The sequence below is a fragment of the Nerophis ophidion genome, unplaced genomic scaffold (assembly GCF_033978795.1).
Source record: "Nerophis ophidion isolate RoL-2023_Sa unplaced genomic scaffold, RoL_Noph_v1.0 HiC_scaffold_92, whole genome shotgun sequence".
NCBI classification, from domain to species: domain Eukaryota; kingdom Metazoa; phylum Chordata; class Actinopteri; order Syngnathiformes; family Syngnathidae; genus Nerophis; species Nerophis ophidion.
The window spans coordinates 243,485-264,032 of NW_026907014.1; the positions used below are offsets into that span (position 1 = coordinate 243,485).

The window sequence follows — 20,548 nt, forward strand, 5'->3', positions numbered from 1 at the left end:
AGCAACAAATAAACTCACAGCCACAACAACCAATTGACTTGTGCTGCACACACACACACACACACACACACACACACACACACACACACACACACACACACACACACACACACACACACAGGAGGTGTGGCGAAATTATTATTAATTATTTTAAAAAATAATTATATAATGGAACCATTGAAATAAGCTTAGATTATATTAAATTAATCAAATAGTTAAATCAATCATAAATAATTATTTGAATCATTAAATAATTTGATTCACTAAATTAAATATTAGATCATTGAATCAATACTTAAATGAATCAATAAATAATCAAAGTATTCATTAAACAAGTATTTGAATCATAAATTAAATATTAATACTTAAATAATTAAATATTGATACTTAAATAATTAATATTAATAATATTTAATACTTACTTAAATCATTAAAATAAGTGATTTAATTGTGAAATTTAATTAAATACATAACGCATTAAAATAATCATTATTTGATCATTAAATTAAATGTAAAAATGTAATGTAATCATTACTTGAATCATTAAATGATTAATTATTTAAATCATAATAAATAAATGAAATCGTGAAATATGCTTCAATTTTTAATTTAATCAAAGAGTTAAAGCATGTTTGAATCATTAAATAATTTGACCCATTAAATTAAATATGACATCATTGAATCAATACTTAATTTGATCAATAAATAATTAAATTAAACAATTTGAATCATTAAATTAAATATTACACCATTAAATCATTAAATAATTAATTAAATTGTGAAAATACATATCACATTAAATTAATCATTATTTGTATCATTAAATATTAAAACCATAATTTAATCATTACTTCAACCATTAAATAATTAAATCAATAATTTCTTAAATCATTACATAAATAAATCATTAAATTGTAATTCATAATTAAATAAATTAATGTTTCCTATGATACAATTTATTTAATAACAATAATTAATGACACATTTAACAAATTATTTAAATGTGTTCAGATTTATTCAACATTTAGATTATTTTGTCTCTTCTTTTGCAGTTTTTCAGCCATGAATATTATTCCTTTAAGACTAGTTGTCCTTCTTCTTGTCTCCGAGACATCTTTCATTGCATGTCACTCATTTAAACGGGTGTACTGTCGCTTTAAGACAAGTCACCTCTTTCACAGTTTGCACTCACCTCAGGTATGACGTCACTTCTAGTCCTTCTTCTTGTTGGAAGTGCTGCCTCAAACATGTCCTCATCTTCTTCTTGTTGGAAGTGCTGCCTCAAACATGTCCTCATCTTCTTCTTGTTGGAAGTGCTGCCTCAAACATGTCCTCATCTTCTTCTTCTTGTTGGAAGTGCTGCCTCAAACATGTCCTCATCTTCTTCTTGTTGGAAGTGCTGCCTCAAACATGTCCTCATCTTCTTCTTGTTGGAAGTGCTGCCTCAAACATGTCCTCTTCTTCTTCTTGTTGGAAGTGCTGCCTCAAACATGTCCTCATCTTCTTCTTCTTGTTGGAAGTGCTGCCTCAAACATGTCCTCATCTTCTTCTTCTTGTTGGAAGTGCTGCCTCAAACATGTCCTCATCTTCTTCTTGTTGGAAGTGCTGCCTCAAACATGTCCTCATCTTCTTCTTGTTGGAAGTGCTGCCTCAAACATGTCCTCATCTTCTTCTTCTTGTTGGAAGTGCTGCCTCAAACATGTCCTCATCTTCTTCTTGTTGGAAGTGCTGCCTCAAACATGTCCTCATCTTCTTCTTGTTGGAAGTGCTGCCTCAAACATGTCCTCATCTTCTTCTTGTTGTTGGAAGTGCTGCCTCAAACATGTCCTCATCTTCTTCTTCTTGTTGGAAGTGCTGCCTCAAACATGTCCTCATCTTCTTCTTGTTGTTGGAAGTGCTGCCTCAAACATGTCCTCATCTTCTTCTTCTTGTTGGAAGTGCTGCCTCAAACATGTCCTCATCTTCTTCTTGTTGGAAGTGCTGCCTCAAACATGTCCTCATCTTCTTCTTGGTGGAAGTGCTGCCTCAAACATGTCCTCATCTTCTTCTTGTTGTTGGAAGTGCTGCCTCAAACATGTCCTCATCTTCTTCTTCTTGTTGGAAGTGCTGCCTCAAACATGTCCTCATCTTCTTCTTGTTGTTGGAAGTGCTGCCTCAAACATGTCCTCATCTTCTTCTTCTTGTTGGAAGTGCTGCCTCAAACATGTCCTCATCTTCTTCTTGTTGGAAGTGCTGCCTCAAACATGTCCTCATCTTCTTCTTGGTGGAAGTGCTGCCTCAAACATGTCCTCATCTTCTTCTTGTTGGAAGTGCTGCCTCAAACATGTCCTCATCTTCTTCTTGTTGGAAGTGCTGCCTCAAACATGTCCTCATCTTCTTCTTGTTGGAAGTGCTGCCTCAAACATGTCCTCATCTTCTTCTTCTTGTTGGAAGTGCTGCCTCAAACATGTCCTCATCTTCTTCTTGTTGGAAGTGCTGCCTCAAACATGTCCTCATCTTCTTCTTCTTGTTGGAAGTGCTGCCTCAAACATGTCCTCATCTTCTTCTTCTTGTTGGAAGTGCTGCCTCAAACATGTCCTCATCTTCTTCTTGTTGGAAGTGCTGCCTCAAACATGTCCTCATCTTCTTCTTGTTGGAAGTGCTGCCTCAAACATGTCCTCATCTTCTTCTTGTTGGAAGTGCTGCCTCAAACATGTCCTCATCTTCTTCTTGTTGGAAGTGCTGCCTCAAACATGTCCTCATCTTCTTCTTGTTGGAAGTGCTGCCTTAAAAAAAGTCCTCATCTTGTCATGCAGGTGGAACACAAACACTTCTTAAACGCCACCAAATATTTACTTCTCTTTCTCCTCAATAAATCCACATTATTCTTCCCTTCTTTCCTTCTTTTCCAAGGGGATGGAGCTTTTTTTCCCTTGTAAAACAAACACAAAAGCAAACACATGAACTCCCAGCTAATACCTGTAATCCCCCACACCTGTGCGTGTGTGACCAACACTACACTGCCCCCTGTGGACACATGATGTAATAACATCAACACACACACAATCATCTGCATTTTTTTGTACTCAATCAACAAAGAATTATATATTCAGTGTAAAAAAATGCAATGTATAAAAATTCAGTGTAAAAAAATTCAGTACAAAAAATTGGTGTAAAAAAATTCAGTGTATTAAAATTCAGAGTATAAAAATGTAGCGTCAAAAAAATTCAGTGTAAAAATATTCAACATAAAAAAAATCAGTGCAAAAAATTCAGCGTAAAACAATTCAGTGGTAAAAATTTCAGTGCACAAAAATTCAGTGTGTAAAAAATCAGGGTAAAAAAATGCAATGTAAAAAAAAAGTATTTGTAAAGAAATTCAGTGTATAAATATTTGATGTAAAAAATATCAGTATATAAAAATTTAGTGTATGATTTCTGCGTAAAGAAAATTAGGTGTGAAAAATTTCAGCGTAAAAAATGTTTTGTCTATAAATACTCATAGTAAAAATTTCAGCGTATAAAATTTTGGTGTATAAAAATTCAGCGTAAAAAAAATCAGTGTAAAAGAATAAATGTGAAAAAAATTCAGTGCAAAAAAAAATTCTGTGTGTAAAAATTGACTGTAAATAATTTCAGTGCATAAAAATTCAGTGAAAAAAATGTCAGCGTATAAAAGTGTTGTGTTATAAAAATTCAGGGTGTAAAAATTCAGCATAAAAAAAATTCAGTGTAAAAAAATTCAGCTTGATAAAAATTTAGTGTAAAAAAATTTAGTGAATAAAAAGTCAGTGTGAAAAATTTCAGCGTAAAAAATGTTTTGTCTATAAATACTCATAGTAAAAAATTCAGCGTAAAAAAAATCAGTATATAAAAATTTAGTGTATGATTTCAGCGTAAAGAAAATTAGGTGTGAAAAATTTCAGCGTAAAAAATTCTGTGTATAAAAATTTGGTGTATAAAAATTCAGCGTAAAAAAAAATCAGTGTGAAAAAACGAATGTGAAAAAAATTCAGTGCAAAAAAAAATTCTGTGTAGAAATTGAGTGTAAAAAATTTCAGTGCATAAAAATTCAGTGAAAACAATTTCGGCGTATAAAAGTGTTGTGTATAAAGATTTAGGGTATAAAAATTCAGCATAAAAAAAATTCTGTGTAAAAAAATTCAGTGTAAAAAAATTCAGCTTGAAAAAAATTCAGTGTAAAAAATTTCAGTGCATAAAAATGATGACAACGGCAACATTTGATGATCATTTGAAAAATTAAAAATCCTGCGGTATAGGCATCTTTGGCAGGAGGTGTCTTCTGCCAAGGCATTTACTCTCCTGAAGGAATAAATAAAGTAGTATCTAATCTAAATTTATTGATGTCTTGGACAATTTTTCAATCGGTGGAGAATTGTTGAAGTAATAACATGTTGAAATGACAAATGGTAATACGGAATTTCGGGAAAACAGAGAATTTTTCCACTTCTTATGCAGAAGAAAGCTTCGACGGTGGAAAAGTTAAAACGCGTTGAAAAATGTGGAAGGTGTAGTCGCCAGAAAAAGGGTGGAAATAGGGCTTCGGAAAAGCAGGAATTCTGGAAAATCCTCAACTTTTTTTGACAAGGAAAAGCGGAAGTTTGAATTTCCAGAATGGTGCAATGAGTCGAAGGTGGAATGGTTTGAATAGGTTAAAACTTCGAAATGTTGTATTGTTGTATCTTTATTTGTCGTTATTTAGTTTTTTATTAAACATTAAAAACTAGATGAGGCAATTCCTGAAGGAATTGCGTGTGATTGCTCCAATGCTGATGATGAACTGAAATCTCAGAATTATTTTAGCATTGTTGAAATCAAGCACACAACTCCTGAAGTTGGAACAGTTGGAATCAGACGGAATAAGTGGAACTTTGAAGAATGTCCCATTGATTTCAATAGGAATTTCCCCAAAACTTAGTCCATGGGTACTGTGCCTATTAGCAACATTAGCAATGACCTGCTAGTCCTTATACTTGTTCAACCAACCCTTTTAAGTTACGGTTTGGTAGTTAACATGGACTACGATTGAAACCGTGATTCAGGATGGTGTGTGGAAAAGTTAAATTCCTGTGTCAAATGTCCAGACCACAAACAACAAGATTAAATAAATGTCTGTTGAGAAGTGATACTGAATTTGTCATTTGACTGGGGGCTCTGTTTGATTGATTTGTCAAAAAGTCTTTGACAGTAAAGAAGACTGCCTATGTCCAGTGTAGATTAAAGTCTTGACATTACCTGACCTGTGTGATTGTTAGTGATGGGTTGATGAGGCGTTGCACAGCCTTTTGACACATTTATAAACTGTATTGATCCTGTGTCACTAAATACTGACATCTGCTGGACATTAAAATTCCCTACAGGAAATCTATGGAGCAACTCAACTGACACTGATTTTATGACCGAGTATATCCAATAATATAAACCAAGTCATTGAATTTCATTTAGGATTATTTCATATCTTCATTTAAATAATACCATATTTTTTAAAATACTTTTTAGATACAGTCAATAAATAATGTGAACATGTATCATAACATGGAAATCTAAGAGAACGTGTTGTGAATGAGGATAGTTGTGGACTGGGAATTTTTTTTTTTTTTTTTTTACACATGCGCTCTGAATACGCACTATTGATTGATTGATTGAAACTTTTATTAGTAGATTGCACAGTTCAGTACATATTCTGTACAACTGACCACTAAATGGTAACACCCGAATAAGTTTTTCAACTTAAGTCGGGGTCGGATTCCACGTTAATCAATTCATGGTAAAAACGTAATGAGTGATCCATCGAGCTGGATTTGAACCAGTGCCCTAAAGAACTCAGCATAAGCTAATACAGCTTTCCACTTTATCAACTGAGCTATCGAAAGGATTAGCTGTTACTGCACACCGACACAGTGTTTGGTTCATTGAGCTCGACGCAGATGTCGATGCATCAGTGTTGTCGGGTCTCCCACTAATTATCATTCAGAATAACCAGGAATTGAGATATTGCACAGGCAGCCCATGCATACTGTGCCCTCTGGGCAACAGTAGCAATGAAATGCCCAGTCACCTGGGAATCTGGCCGCATAGTCGTTATACCTGCTCAACCAACCTTTTTAAGTTACGGTTGGGTAGTTAACATGGGCGCCTATTGCATCGAACCTTGATAGCTGTTCAGCAAACCATTTTAAGTTACAGTTTTAACAAGTACCAATCGTTGAAACCGTGAGTCAGGATGGTGTGTGGAAAAGCTAAATGCCCTTGTCAGTCTCCCTGATAGTAAAATTGTGAAAGCAAACTTTTTGACAAATGCTCTATTAAAATGTGACATTCGATATTGGTTTTAACATCGACTGGTGATTTTGATGAGCTGCCCAAACAGTGAAGTAGACCGTCAATGTTCTATTAATAGCAAAACCCTCGGACTCTGAAAGTTGTAACATGTTGAAAACTGTGAAAAGAGTAATCGCTGCAAAGAAGACTTTGTAGAAGCAAGAATTTTGGAAAATCCAGGACTTTCCAAAATGGTAATAGGTTAAAAAATGTGATACCATTGTATTGTTGTATCTTTATTTATGGTTATTTTCCTTTTTAATTAAACATTTAAAAGTAAATGAGGCCATTCCTGAAGGAATTGTATACGAACGCTCCAATGCTGGGAGACTGACACAGGCATTTTGCTTTTACACACACCATTCTGACCCACGGTTTCAACACTTGGTACTTCTTAAAACCGTAACTTAAAAGGGTTGGCTAAACAGCTACTAAGGTACGAGGCAATTGGCACCCATGTTAACTACCCAACCGTTACTTAAAAAGGTTGGTAGAACAGCTATAAGGACTACGCAGTCAGTCTGCGGCCGGGCAGACCTTCGCTGCTGTTGCCCGGAGGGCACAGCATGCATGGGCGGCCCGGCGGCCGGGCAGACCTTCGCTGCTGTTGCCCGGAGGGCACAGCATGCATGGGCGGCCCGGCGGCCGGGCAGACCTTCGCTGCTGTTGCCCGGAGGGCACAGCATGCATGGGCGGCCCGGCACAGGAAAACAGTCAAACTCGTTTGCACTTGCACTTGCATGGCTTAATCTTTGAGACAAGCATATGCTACTGGCACAGCATATGCCCGGCACAGCATGCATGGGCGGCCCGGCGGCCGGGCAGACCTTCGCTGCTGTTGCCCGGGCTCCTTGTGTTTTCTTTCTACTTACTAAATATATCATTTCTGTTCCAAACAGCATCACTGATGTCAACGGCAACATTTGATGATCATTTGAAAAATTTAAAATCCTGCGGTATAGGCATCTTTGGCAGGAGGTGTCTTCTGCCAAGGCATTTACTCTCCTGAAGGAATAAATAAAGTAGTATCTAATCTAAATTTATTGATGTCTTGGACAATATTTCAATCGCTGGAGAATTGTTGAAGTAATAACATGTTGAAATGACAAATGGTAATACGGAATTTCGGGAAAACAGACAATTTTTCCACTTCTTATGCAGAAGAAAGCTTCGACGGTGGAACAGTTAAAACACGTTGAAAAATGTGGAAGGTGTAGTCGCCAGAAAAAGGGTGGAAATAGGGCTTCGGAAAAGCAGGAATTCTGGAAAATCCTCAACTTTTTTTGACAAGGAAAAGGTGAAGTTTAAATTTCCAGAATGGTGCAATGAGTCTAAGGTGGAATGGTTTGAATAGGTTAAAACTTCGAAATGTTGTATTGTATCTTTTTTTATCATTATTTTTATTTTTTATTAAACATTAAAAACTAGATGAGGCAATTCCTGAAGGAATTGCGTGTGATTGCTCCAATGCTGATGATGAACTGGAATCCCGGAATTATTTTAGCATTGTTGAAATCAAGCACACAATTCCTGAAGAGTCTGAAAACTTTGAAGTTGGAACAGTTGGAGTCAGATGGAATAAGTGCAACTTTGAAGGATGTCCCATTGATTTCAATAGGAATTTCCCCAAAACTTAGTCCATGAGTACTGTGCCTATTAGCAACATTAGCAATGACCTGCTAGTCCTTATAGTTGTTCAACCAACCCTTTTAAGTTACGGTTTGGTAGTTAACATGGACTACGATTGAAATCGTGATTCAGGATGGTGTGTGGAAAAGTTAAATTCCTGTGTCAAATGTCCAGACCACAAACAACAAGATGAAATAAATGTCTGTTGAAAAGTAATACTGAATTTGTCATTTGACTGGGGGTTCTGTTTGATTGATTTGTCAAGAAGTCTTTGACAGTAAAGAAGACTGCCTATGTCCAGTGTAGATTAAAGTCTTGACATTACCTGACCTGTGTGATTGTTAGTGATGGGTTGATGAGGCGTTGCACAGCCTTTTGACACATTTATAGACAGTATTGATCCTGTGTCACTAAATACTGACATCTGCTGGACATTAAAATTCCCTACAGGAAAGGGAAGGGCAGGGCAGGGCAGCTGTTGCCCGGTCTCCTTCTTTATTCTCTCTACTTACTAAATATATAATTTCTGGTCCGAATAGCATCACTGATGTCAACGGCGACATTTGATGATTATTTGAAAAATAAGAAATCCTGCGGTATAGGCATCTTTGGCAGTCTGCTCTTTGTAGTTTTACATTTAATCAGGAGGTGTCTTCTGCCAAGGCATTTACTCTCCTGAAGGAATAAAGAAAGTAGTATCTAATCTAAATTTATTGATGTCTTGGACAATTTCTCAATCGGTGGAGAATTGTTGAAGTAATAACATGTTGAAATGACAAATGGTAATACGGAATTTCGGGAAAACAGAGAATTTTTCCACTTCTTATGCAGAAGAAAGCTTCGACGGTGGTGTTTTTCGGTCAGACGCTGGCAGCGGTGGCGCAGCCGCTCATCATCTTCACGCCCACCAAGATGGCGGCGTTGTGGTTCCCCGATCACCAGCGAGCCACGGCCAACATGATGGCCTCCATGGGTGAGTGAGAAATGTGGAAGTGTTTCCCCCACAGGACTGCAATCTACACTATATTGCCAAAAGTATTTGGCCAGCCATCCAAATGATGAGAATCAGGTGTCCTAATCACTTGGCCCGGCCGCAGGTGTATAGAATCAAGCACTTAGGCATGGAGACTGTTTTTACAAACATTTGTGAAAGAATGGGCCGCTCTCAGTGATTTCCAGCGTGGAACTGTCATTGGACGCCACCTTTGCAACAAATCCAGTGGCAAAATTTCCTCGCTCCTAAATATTCCAAAGTCAACTGTCGGCTTTATTATAAGAAAATGGAAGAGTTTGGGAACAACATCAACTCAGCCACCAATTAGTAGACCATGTAAACTGACAGAGAGGGGTCAGCGGAGAAATGACGGTGTGGTGTTGGTTTTCAGGAGTTGGGCTTGGCCCCTTAGTTCCAGTGAAAGGAACTTTGAATACTCCAGGATACCAAAACCTTTTGGACAATTCCACATGATTGTGCACCACTGCACAAAGCAAGGGCCATAAAGGCATGGATGACAGAGTCTGATGCAGCTGAACTTGACTGGCCTGCACAGAGTCCTGACCTGAACCCAATAGAACACCTTTGGGATGAATTAGAATGGAGACTGAGAGCCAGGCCTTCTCCACCAACATCAGTGTGTGACCTCCCCAATGCGCTTTTGGAAGAATGGTGGAAAATTCCTATAAAGACACTCGGCAACCTTGTGGACAGCCTTCCCAGAAAAGTTGAAGCTGTAATAGCTGCAAAAGGTGGACCCACATCATATTGAACGCTATGGGTTAGGAATGATATGGCCCTTTAAGTTCATATGTGAGTCAAGGCAGGTGGCCAGATACTTTTGGCAATATAGTGTATTTGTTGGCGGCGGTGGTTTGCCTTGGAATAATCCACTATTTTGCATAAATGGCTGTAAAAAAACATGAAATGCAAAACATTCATGTTTAGAATGAGTGTTGTCACAGTTCCACAATTAACGAATGTACTTTTAAATTCACTATAAATTTACAAGAATATTGGTCAATATTATTACATATGTAAATATATATTGTAAAACATTAATTCATTATTGAATTCACTACTTCTATTGAAAACTGCTTCAAACTGTCAAGTATTTAAAGAGGTCCTATTATTTGAGAACCACTGGACCAGGATGGCGCAAGCGGGGATCGAACCTGGAACCCTCAAGTTGCTGGCACGGCCGCTCTACCAACCAAGCTGTACCGCCCTTTAAAATGGTAATACTAACTGTGGGGTGTTTTACCGCGGTTATCATTAATACCATTCATGGTTACATCCCTAGAGTGATTTTAGATGTGGGAGGGGCCCACAGATGCACTCGCTGGTCACATGCATTCATGGTCTACAAAAGTCTTTCCAATGGATGAGTCACTTTTTGGAAAAAGAGGTCTGATTACGCAATATAGCAAGACAGTGGTTACGTTGGCAACACTGATCCCTTCCTGCTACATGGTCTTATGCTCTGGCAGACCAAGTGAGTTACAAGGTGTCTATGAGCAATTTTATGGGAGACACTTGACATGGAGGTGATCATCTTTAGCCCGCTGTTCCTCCACAGCCAACCCGCTGGGCATCCTCATCGCCAACATGGCGTCTCCAAAGATCGCTCGCACGGCACAACTCCCACTTTTGGTGAGTTATATAGAATTACTGAATAGCTGATTAAAGGATCTCAAGGTAAAAATAAATGTTCACCTGTCATCCTTCAGATGTTGGTCTATGCCGTTGTTGCCTGCGTCAGCTGTTTCCTCGTCACCATGGGCATGCGGTGCAGTGCCCCCCCCCCCCGACGCCGCCATCGGCCAGCGCAGAACATTCCACCTCGGAACCCTTCAGACATGGCTTCAAACTGGTAGGAAACATCCTGCACTGCAAAAAGTCAGTGTTCAAAAACGAGAAAAAAACAAACTAAAATTAGGGGTATTTAGCAATATTATCTGCCAATAAAAGAAGAAGGTTTATCTTGTCAAGACTTTCCAAAACAGGTCAAATTAGCAAACCTCTATGGACCAAAAAATACCTTAAAATAAGTATATTCTCACTAATAACAAGTGCACTTTTCTTGGTAGAAAAAAAGAGACCTTTTTCCTCAATATGTTGAAGAGTATTCTTACATGAAGTAAACGCTAAGGCCATTATCTTGACGTAACGATATGCGTTCGGCATCATGATTTTTTTTTTCATGCTTGAAGTAAGACATTTTTTACTTTAAAAAAGCAGTTTTCTACTTGTGCTGATGACACAGATTTGCAACAGTTGATATTCTAGTTTCAAGCATGTTTTACTCAATATAGGTCATAAGAGTGTGGTACGCCAGCTGCACCGAAGCAGACAAACAGGCGATTCAGAGGGTCATAAAGTCTCCACAAAAAATCATCGGCTGCCCCCTGCCCTCCTTGAAGGATTGACATAACTCCCGGTACCTCAACAAAGCAAAAAGCATCACCAAGGACAGCACACACCCCGGCTTCCACCTGTTCCACCTGCTACCATCGGGCAGGCGCTTCAGGTGCATCAGAGCCAGAACAAACAGACTCAGAGACAGCTTCTTTCCCAGAGCTGTCACCATGTTGAACTCTAACTTAATAATAATAATAATAAAAATAATAATAATAATAATAATAATTCACCCCTATACAATATCCTACCCTAATACCCTACTGTGCAATACTACCCATCCATCCATTTTCTACCGCTTATTCCCTTCAAGTGCAATACGTCCGACACTGATTATTATTTATTACTTTGGTACTCTTGTCTTGTTCTGTATATTGTACAGTATTTTGTATTTCTATAGTGTTTTGTATATTGTACAGGATTGCTTCTTATTTTTATTGGATTGTAGTCTGTTTATTTCAATTGATAGTTTTTCCTTTATTACCTCTCGTGCCCATATTTGTTTCCACTACCGCACCTTAAGTTGGAGTCCTTAATCTCGTTCTATGCAAATATAATGACAATAAAGTCCATTCTATTGTATTTCATTCTATTCTATAACATCTCAGCAACAAGCTGTAATATCTTACTGAGATCATTTAGGAGCAAAACCCTTAAAACAAGTGAAACACTAACATCAAATCTGCTTAGTGAGAAGAATGATCTTATCAGACAGAAAAGAAGCAAATATCACCCTTATTTGAAACATTTCATCTTACTTTTTTTTTGTGCAAATATATTTGATTTGATTTTACAGTTAAAATGACAAACAGTCACATCCACTCATACACACACACATACACACTTGAGGAGAGAGGTGCACATGAACTTTAACAACTCAAGGTTTACAATACAGACATTATTAGAAAATATACCCAAATATTGTATATATATATATATATATATATATACACATACACACACACATATATATATCCATACATATATATATACATATATCCATCCATCCTGCTGCGGCTCACGATCAGCAGGCTATCCAGATCACAGCAAAATGGATGAACATACCTCGGCATCAAGGATCCTCAGCAAGTGTTCACAAGATCACCTCCCGAGGGCCTGTCCACCGTACACACTTAGAGGGGAAAAAAAGGAAAAGTTACAGGGCTTGATCAATACAAAAAAAACTGAACAAAAAAGCAAGTAAACCATGACAAAACCATATCAGAAGTGACACAAGAAAAACAAGTGTAGTGTTGAATCAGTACAAAAGATAATAACAATAAAGATAAAAAAGGAATACAACTACAATAAGATGGCGGTTTAGTTTTTCTTTAAATGTCTATAAGTTATGCTTCAATATATGTCAGTAAAGGTTTCCAGGTTAATTCCCATTTGTTCATATTTGTAGAGTTTATAAATCTTATTTTTTCAAGAGTCATTACATTCACAAGTTCATTTAAGCAGTTCCTGAAGTTGGGTGCAGATAGACTATTCCAGTCTCTGAGAATGAGTCTTTTGGCCAAAACCGTCCCAAGCAGCAACACACTTCTAATATGTTTTGGAAGCTTTTGTGTTTCTGAAGACCACCCAAATAAGATCATATCCCTATCAGGGACAATTTGTCTCTGATATACCCCCGAGTAAAAAAAGAAAATGCTGGACCAAAATGATTGAATAATTGGACATCCCCAAAAGGAGTGAGACAATGATCCTTCAGCAGATTTACATTTATCACAAAGTGGAGATGTATCAGGATAAAATGTGTGTAATAAAACTTTCGAATAGTAAAAAGGATGAATCACTTTAAACTGTATGAGCCTATGTCTGCTGTTAATTGAGCACTTGTGAATTTGAGAGAGTGTCTGTTCCCATTGCTGATTGGGTATTGTTGTTCTTAGTTCCTGTTCCCATGCTCTTTTAACACTGTCTGCTGATGTCATGGACATAATGAAGCAGCTGACAAATTTAGCGATAGACTTTTTACTTGTGGGTGGTAAATTTAATACTTCTAAAAGAGGATGTTTTTCATTTACCAGCTGAGACTTTGAAATGTTTTCTTTGATAAATGTTTTTACCTGCAAATAGCAAAACCAACTGAATTGGGACAAATTAAATTTGATTCGCAAATGCTCAAATGACACAAGACTTTCCTCGACATAAATGTCTTTGATGCATTTAATTCCATTTGAGTACCAGTCAAAAAATGTTGTATCTGTTATAAATGCATGATTGTGATATATTGGTGAATACATAGTTACATTGGAAATATTCAATTGTTTTTTAATTGGAGAAAGAATTTTGATAGAATTTCGTACTACAACACTATGACGTATTGATTTAATTGAAGAGACTGGTTTAGTCAAAAGTAGCGATAGCAATGATGTATAAGGTTTCACTAATGACTGCAGTTCCAATTTCAGCCATAAGGGAGCAGAATTAAGAGATTCATTATTTGGGGACCCCATCTTCCAATAGGTCAATGCGTTCAGATTTGATGCCCAATAATAATTTTTGAACATTGGAAGATCCAGTCCCCCTTCCTCTGTAGATCTAAATAAGTGCTTTTTGGATATTCTGCGTTTTTTACATCCCCACACAAAATCTAGAACTAAAGATTCAAGTTTTTGGAAAAAATCTACAGGAATTACAATTGGTCAATTTTGAAAAAGAGAAATACATTTTGGCAAGGTGATCATTTTGATAGCATTCACCTTGCCTAACATAGAGAGAGGTAGGGTCTTCCAATACTCAATACACACTTTCAGTCTCTCAAAGGCTTCAATAAAGTTCAACTTTAGTAATGATTCATCATTTTGAGATATTTTTAAGCCAAGATAGGATATGTAATTTTCTGCGACTTTAACTGGATTTTGACTGATCTCAACATGATCTCCTAGGAACATAAGCTCACTTTTGGACCAGTTTATTTTATAACCAGATATTCTACTAAAAGAGTCTACATATTCTAAAAGAAGTGGTAGTGCAACTTCTGGCTCAGTAAGTGTAACAAGTACATCATCTGCATAAAGTGAGATGAGACTCTCTGATGAGCCCACTGAAAATCCTTTAATATTAGACTTCATTCTTAAACCAATAGCCAGTGGTTCGAGGGCCAAATTGAAGAGTAAGGGCGAGAGGCAGTCACCCTGTCTCACTCCGCGGTGTAATTCAAAACTATCCGATATTACATTATTAGTTATGACATATGATTTTGGTGCAGAATAAATGATTTGAACCCATTTTATGAAATGTTCTCCCAATCCAAATAATTTGGGAACATGAAAAAGATAAGCCCACTCAATTGAATCAAAAGCTTTATGAGCATCCAGAGTCAGGATGGCAGCCTTTTTGTTTCCTGTGCAGTCAGAGTACAATACGTTCAGTAATCTCCGTACATTGCCAAAAGAAGGTCTGTCCGGGATGAAACCCACCTGATCTGGATGAATCATTTCTGTTATGTGGTTGCGAGTACCTTAGTTAGAATCTTATGGTCTAAATTGAGCAGGGAGATAGGTCTATAATTGGCTGGATCAAGTGGATTTTTTCCCTTTTTTGGTATTATACATATATGGGCTTCATACAAAGAACTTGGAAGTTTGTTGTTCACAAAAGAATCATTTAACATTCTAAGTATTATAGGGGATAGTATTTCACTGAAAGCTTGATAAAACTCCGCACCAAATCCATCTGGACCAGGGCTTTTATTCAAGGAGAAAGATTTCAGTGCTTTTTGCAGTTCTTCAGTTGAAATAGTGTTGTCTAAAGAATTCTGATGATTTGGACTCAGTTGAGGTAAGTTTAATGTGGTAAAAAAATCATTGAAATCATTAACCGATATAGCTGAATTAGATTGATATCATTCTGAATAAAAGTCTTTGAAGACATTATTGATATCCTTTAGATCTGTACATGTTTCACCTGTTTTTGAGCATATTTTGTGAATAGCAGCTTTGGCTTAATCTCCTTTGAGCTGTCTAGATAGAAGTTTTTGTGGTTTATCGGATATTTCAAAATGTTTTTGTTTATTTTTCAGCAGGAGTTTAGATACTTCCCCATGAAGAAGAAGAGAGTTGTATTCATTTTTCAGTTCCAGCATCTTATTGTAATCAGACTGCAAAAGAGAATTTATATGAATTTTTTCCATTTCTTTTTCTAATTCTCTCTGCCTTTTTCTTGTTTCTCTTTGTTTTGAGATTTCAAATGAAATGATATATCCTCTCACAGTAGCTTTAAGAGCTTCCCACAATGTGGAGTCTGAGACCTCTCCGTTATCATTCACCTCAATAAAATCTTGGATAATCTTGTTTATATACTCTTTAAAATCTTCAGATAATAATAGTTGTGGATTAAATCTCCATTTTTGTTTGATTTTAAGGAGATCAATTTGAATCTGCAAACTCCCAGGACTGTGATCTGAGATGATTCTACTATGGTACTCAGGATTACTGACATTGGAGAGGGCAGAGGCTTCCACTAAAAAGTCATCAATTCTCGTGTAGGAATTGTGTACAGCGGAGTAAAATGAATACTCCCTTTTATTAGGGTGTTTTACTCTCCATATGTCTATGATATTTCTTGATCTCATAAGATTATTAATAGTTTTAGTTGAGTTAGCAATGACATGAGATTTAGTTGACAATCTATCTAAAGTGGGGTCCAAAAGGCAGTTAAAATCACCACCAATGTAGATATGAGAGGAGCTATCATCAGGAAGTAGACCAAAGACTCCATGATAAAAGTTTGAGTCATCAGTGTTTGGTCCATAGATATTCCAAAAAGTTACTGGCTAGGATGTAATATGACCATTCAATAAAATAAATCTTCCATTAGGGTCAATTATTTTTGATGTAAGTATGAAAGGCACATTTTTATGAAATAAAATAGCTCCACCTCTAGCTTGTGAAGTAAAGGGTGCGTGATAAACCTGAGATATCCAGCTTGTTTGAAGTTTGTGTTGGTTGTCTTTACAGAGATGTGTTTCTTGTAAGAATACAACATCTGCTTTTAATGAATTTAAATGGGAAAAAACCTTCCCTGTCAAGCTATATTTCTAACAAAGACAAATCATTATTTCTTCTAGATTTTCCAGAACAACATTTTTAAAAAGAAATTCAAGACTTTGAAATAAGATTTAAATTGGATTCTACAGATTTTCTAGATTTGCCAGAATAATTTTTGGGGAATTTCAATCATAATAAGTTTGAAGAAATATTTCACAAATATTTTTCCTTGTAAAAAACAGAAGCTAAAATGGAGAATTAAATTAAAATGTATTTATTATTATTTACAATAAAAAATAATAAATTATTTTGAACATTGATTTCAATTTTCAGGAAAGAATTTAAAAGGTATATGTGTTTAAAAATCCTAAAATCATTTTTAAGGTTGTATTTTTTCTCTAAAATCGTCTTTCAGAAAGTTATAAGAAGCAAAGTAAAAAAAATAAATGAATTTATTTAAAAGCAAAGTAAAAAAAATAAATGAATTTATAAACAAGTGAAGACCAAATCTTTAAAATATTTTCTTGGATTTTTTAATTCTATTTGAGTTTTGTCTCTCTTAGAATTAAAAATGTCGACCAAAGCGAGACCAGCTTGCTAGTAAATAAATACAATTTAAAGTATTTTTTGCCATTGCTCTAAACAAAAAATAATGACAAAAAAAAGAGCCATGTTATAATTAATTATTTTCAAAGCTACAATTAGTTCAAAATATTCACTTTAAAATGTTTTATGTGGTAAATATTGCATATATTGTGCAGTTGCCATATAAAAACCAAGTTTTCTTTGACAAAAGAGCATAAAACAAACAAAATAATAGTTCAAATGTAAAATCAACAGATATATCTGAAGTTGATCTCGTAACTTAAGTTATAAAAAAAACAACCTAATAAAAATGTATCACTTTCTGAGTGGGGCACCTTTTTGATCCCAAATATATTTATTGGTATTTTATTTATCTTTTCACTGTGATGACTCCAAAATAATAAAGAATTCAAATCAATGGTGTCCTGAATTATTGATCTTTTAGGGCTCTAATTACTAAATACTGCATATTTCTGTTTTACTATTAAAAAAACAAAGACGTTTTTGACAGAAATGCCATAAAACCTTTTTTTTTTTTTTAAATGTTGACATAAAGATTTACTGCAAGCATTAAATAAAATATAAAACTTTGACTTATTTTTAACATGTTATTAACTGAGACCCTTTATGGTCCCCGGGACCCATAAAGGTAAAATAATCTTTAAAAATCTATATACCGTATTTCCTTGAATTGCCGCAGGACATATAGTATGCGCCTGCCTTGAATTACTGCCTTCGCAAAATAATTAGTGCATGCTTAGTATTACCGCCTGGTCAAACTGGTGACACTTCCCCTGTCATCATTTTCAAAATGGAGGAGGCTGATTTCAATAACGGTCATTTGAAATCGCATAAAGGGAAGAAGATGAACAGCTATTCAGTAGGATTTAAGGTCCAAGCTTACATCACAGTCATATTTTTACTGCATGCCTTTGGTAAGTGCCGGAGTGAAAGAGGTTTTAAAATAATTAGCGCATGCTTACTTTTACCGTATGCCTTTGGTAAGCGCAGGAGTGAGAAGAGGCTTTAAATGAATTATCGCCCCGGCGGCAATTCCAGGAAATACGGTATTTTGTTATGGTTTGAAAATGACAAATATCAAAATGGCCCCCGCATACTTCTATTTTTCCCTGTGCGGCCCTCAGTGGAAAAAGTTTGGACTCCCCTGGCCTAATGGTTGATAATTCTGATGTAAGTACACGGAGGGGAAATAAAGCAGGGTTTCTTCTTCACAATACTACTCAAGTCAAAGTAAAAAGTCTTCTGTTTTCATTGAAAACAAATGCAAGACAATTATTTGATCATTCCCAAACACGCCATCAGCTAATGACATACACCTGCTGCTTTATGCTAGCGCGTCATCTAGTGGCGCCATTATGTAAGACAACTATCAGCACAAAAAGTATGTTGCAGTAAAACTACTCTGACGAGTACATTTTTGTTTTCAAAGTGACGTAAGTGCATGTAACGGAGTAAATGTCGCACGTTACTACTCACCTCCGCAGATGTGTTGGACAAAAGCAAATCAGCGTGGAAAAATGGGCTTCTTTTGCATAAATCGCGCCTGCGTGGGAACCAGCCAATGAGACGGCAGTTTTGAAATCACGTGACACGAGTGTTACCAAACCAGCATGAAAAGGACCCGACACGGGCGGAGTGGGCGGGGCTTGTTTACAGCGCAAATAAACATGATAGCAGCGTTAAAGGCAGATTTCTGCACTAGTGATATTTTTATAAATATGTGGTTGCTTTTATATATGTGTATATATATATATATATATATATATATATATATATATATATATATATATATATATATATATATATATATATATATATATATATATATATGTGTGTGTGTGTGTGTACATATATATATGTGTGTGTGTACATATGTGTCTGTATACATATATATGTATATATATACATATATATGTGTATACATATACATATCTATATATATGTGTGTGTGTATATACATATATATACGTATACATATATATATATATATACATATTTATATATATATATATATATATATATACATACGTATATATGTGTGTGTACATATATATATACACACATATATATATATATATATATATATATATGTGTATATATACATACACATGAATAAGCGATAGAAATGGATGGATGTATGTTTACACACATATATATGTGTATACATATATATATATATATATACACATGTGTATATATATATACATACAGATATGAATAAGCAGTAGAAAATGGAATGAATGGATGTATACACACACATATATATATATGTGCGTGTGTGTGTATACATATATATACATGTGTGTGTATATATATATATATATATATATATATATATATATATACACATATTTATATATGTGTGTATATACACATATGTGTATGTATATATATACACACACACACACATACACATATATGTGTATATATATATATATATATACACACACACATACACATATATACACACACATATATATATATATATATATATATACATACACACACATATAGATACACATTTATCAATCAATCAATCAATGTTTATTTATATAGCCCTAAATCAAAAGTGTCTCAAAGGGCTGCACAAACCACAACGACATCCTCTGTAGGACCCACATAAGGGCAAGGAAAACTCACCCCAGTGGGACTTCGGTGACAGTGACAATGATGACTATGAGAAACCTTGGAGAGGTTTGTCAATGTTCTATTAATAGCAAACCCCTTGGACTTTGAAAGTTATAACATGTTGAAAACTGTGAAAAGAATATTCGCTGCAAAGAAGGCTTTGTAGAAGAAAGAATTTTGGAAAATCCTGGATTTTCCAGAATGGTGTAATAGGTTAAAAAATGTGGAAACGTTATATTGTTGTATCTTTTTTTTAGTAGTTATTTTCCTTTTTTATCAAACACATTTAAAAGTAGATGAGGCAATTCCTGAAGGAGTTGTGTGCGAAGGCTCCAATGCTGTGGACTGACACAGGCATTTTGCTTTTACACACACCATCCTGACCTACGGTTTCAACATTTGGTACTTCTTAAAACCGTAACTTAAAAGGGTTGGCTAAACAGCTACTAAGGTACGAGGCAATTGGCACCCATGTTAACTACCCAACCGTTACTTAAAAAGGTTGGTAGAACAGCTATAAGGACTACGCAGCCAGTCTGCGGCCGGGCAGACCTTCGCTGCTGTTGCCCGGAGGGCACAGCATGCATGGGCTGCCCGGCTGCCCGGCGGCCGGGCAGACCTTCGCTGCTGTTGCCCGGAGGGCACAGCATGCATGGGCTGCCCGGCTGCCCGGCGGCCGGGCAGACCTTCGCTGCTGTTGCCCGGAGGGCACAGCATGCATGGGCTGCCCGGCTGCCCGGCGGCCGGGCAGACCTTCGCTGCTGTTGCCCGGAGGGCACAGCATGCATGGGCTGCCCGGCTGCCCGGCTGCCCGGCGGCCGGGCAGACCTTCGCTGCTGTTGCCCGGAGGTTCGATTAGTCTTTCGCCCCTATACCCAGGTCGTACGACCGATTTGCACGTCAGGACCGCTGCGGGCCTGACGTGCTGCTGTTGCCCGGAGGGCACAGCATG

At 36.4% G+C, this 20,548-nt stretch overlaps 1 long non-coding RNA gene across 2 annotated transcripts; it reads right to left on the bottom strand.

Annotated features, from left to right (window-relative positions):
• Positions 1 to 1,011: 1,011 nt before the first annotated feature.
• Positions 1,012 to 18,534, bottom strand: LOC133547374 (uncharacterized). Of its 2 annotated transcripts, none has more exons than XR_009805468.1 (4): positions 18,445 to 18,534; positions 12,428 to 12,494; positions 10,661 to 10,834; positions 1,012 to 2,911 (listed from the first exon to the last, which is right to left on the bottom strand). It is a non-coding gene; the product is annotated as an uncharacterized LOC133547374 (long non-coding RNA). The 2 variants fall into 2 exon arrangements; XR_009805470.1 differs by lacking the exon at positions 1,012 to 2,911 and adding an exon at positions 10,409 to 10,591.
• Positions 18,535 to 20,548: the final 2,014 nt, after the last annotated feature.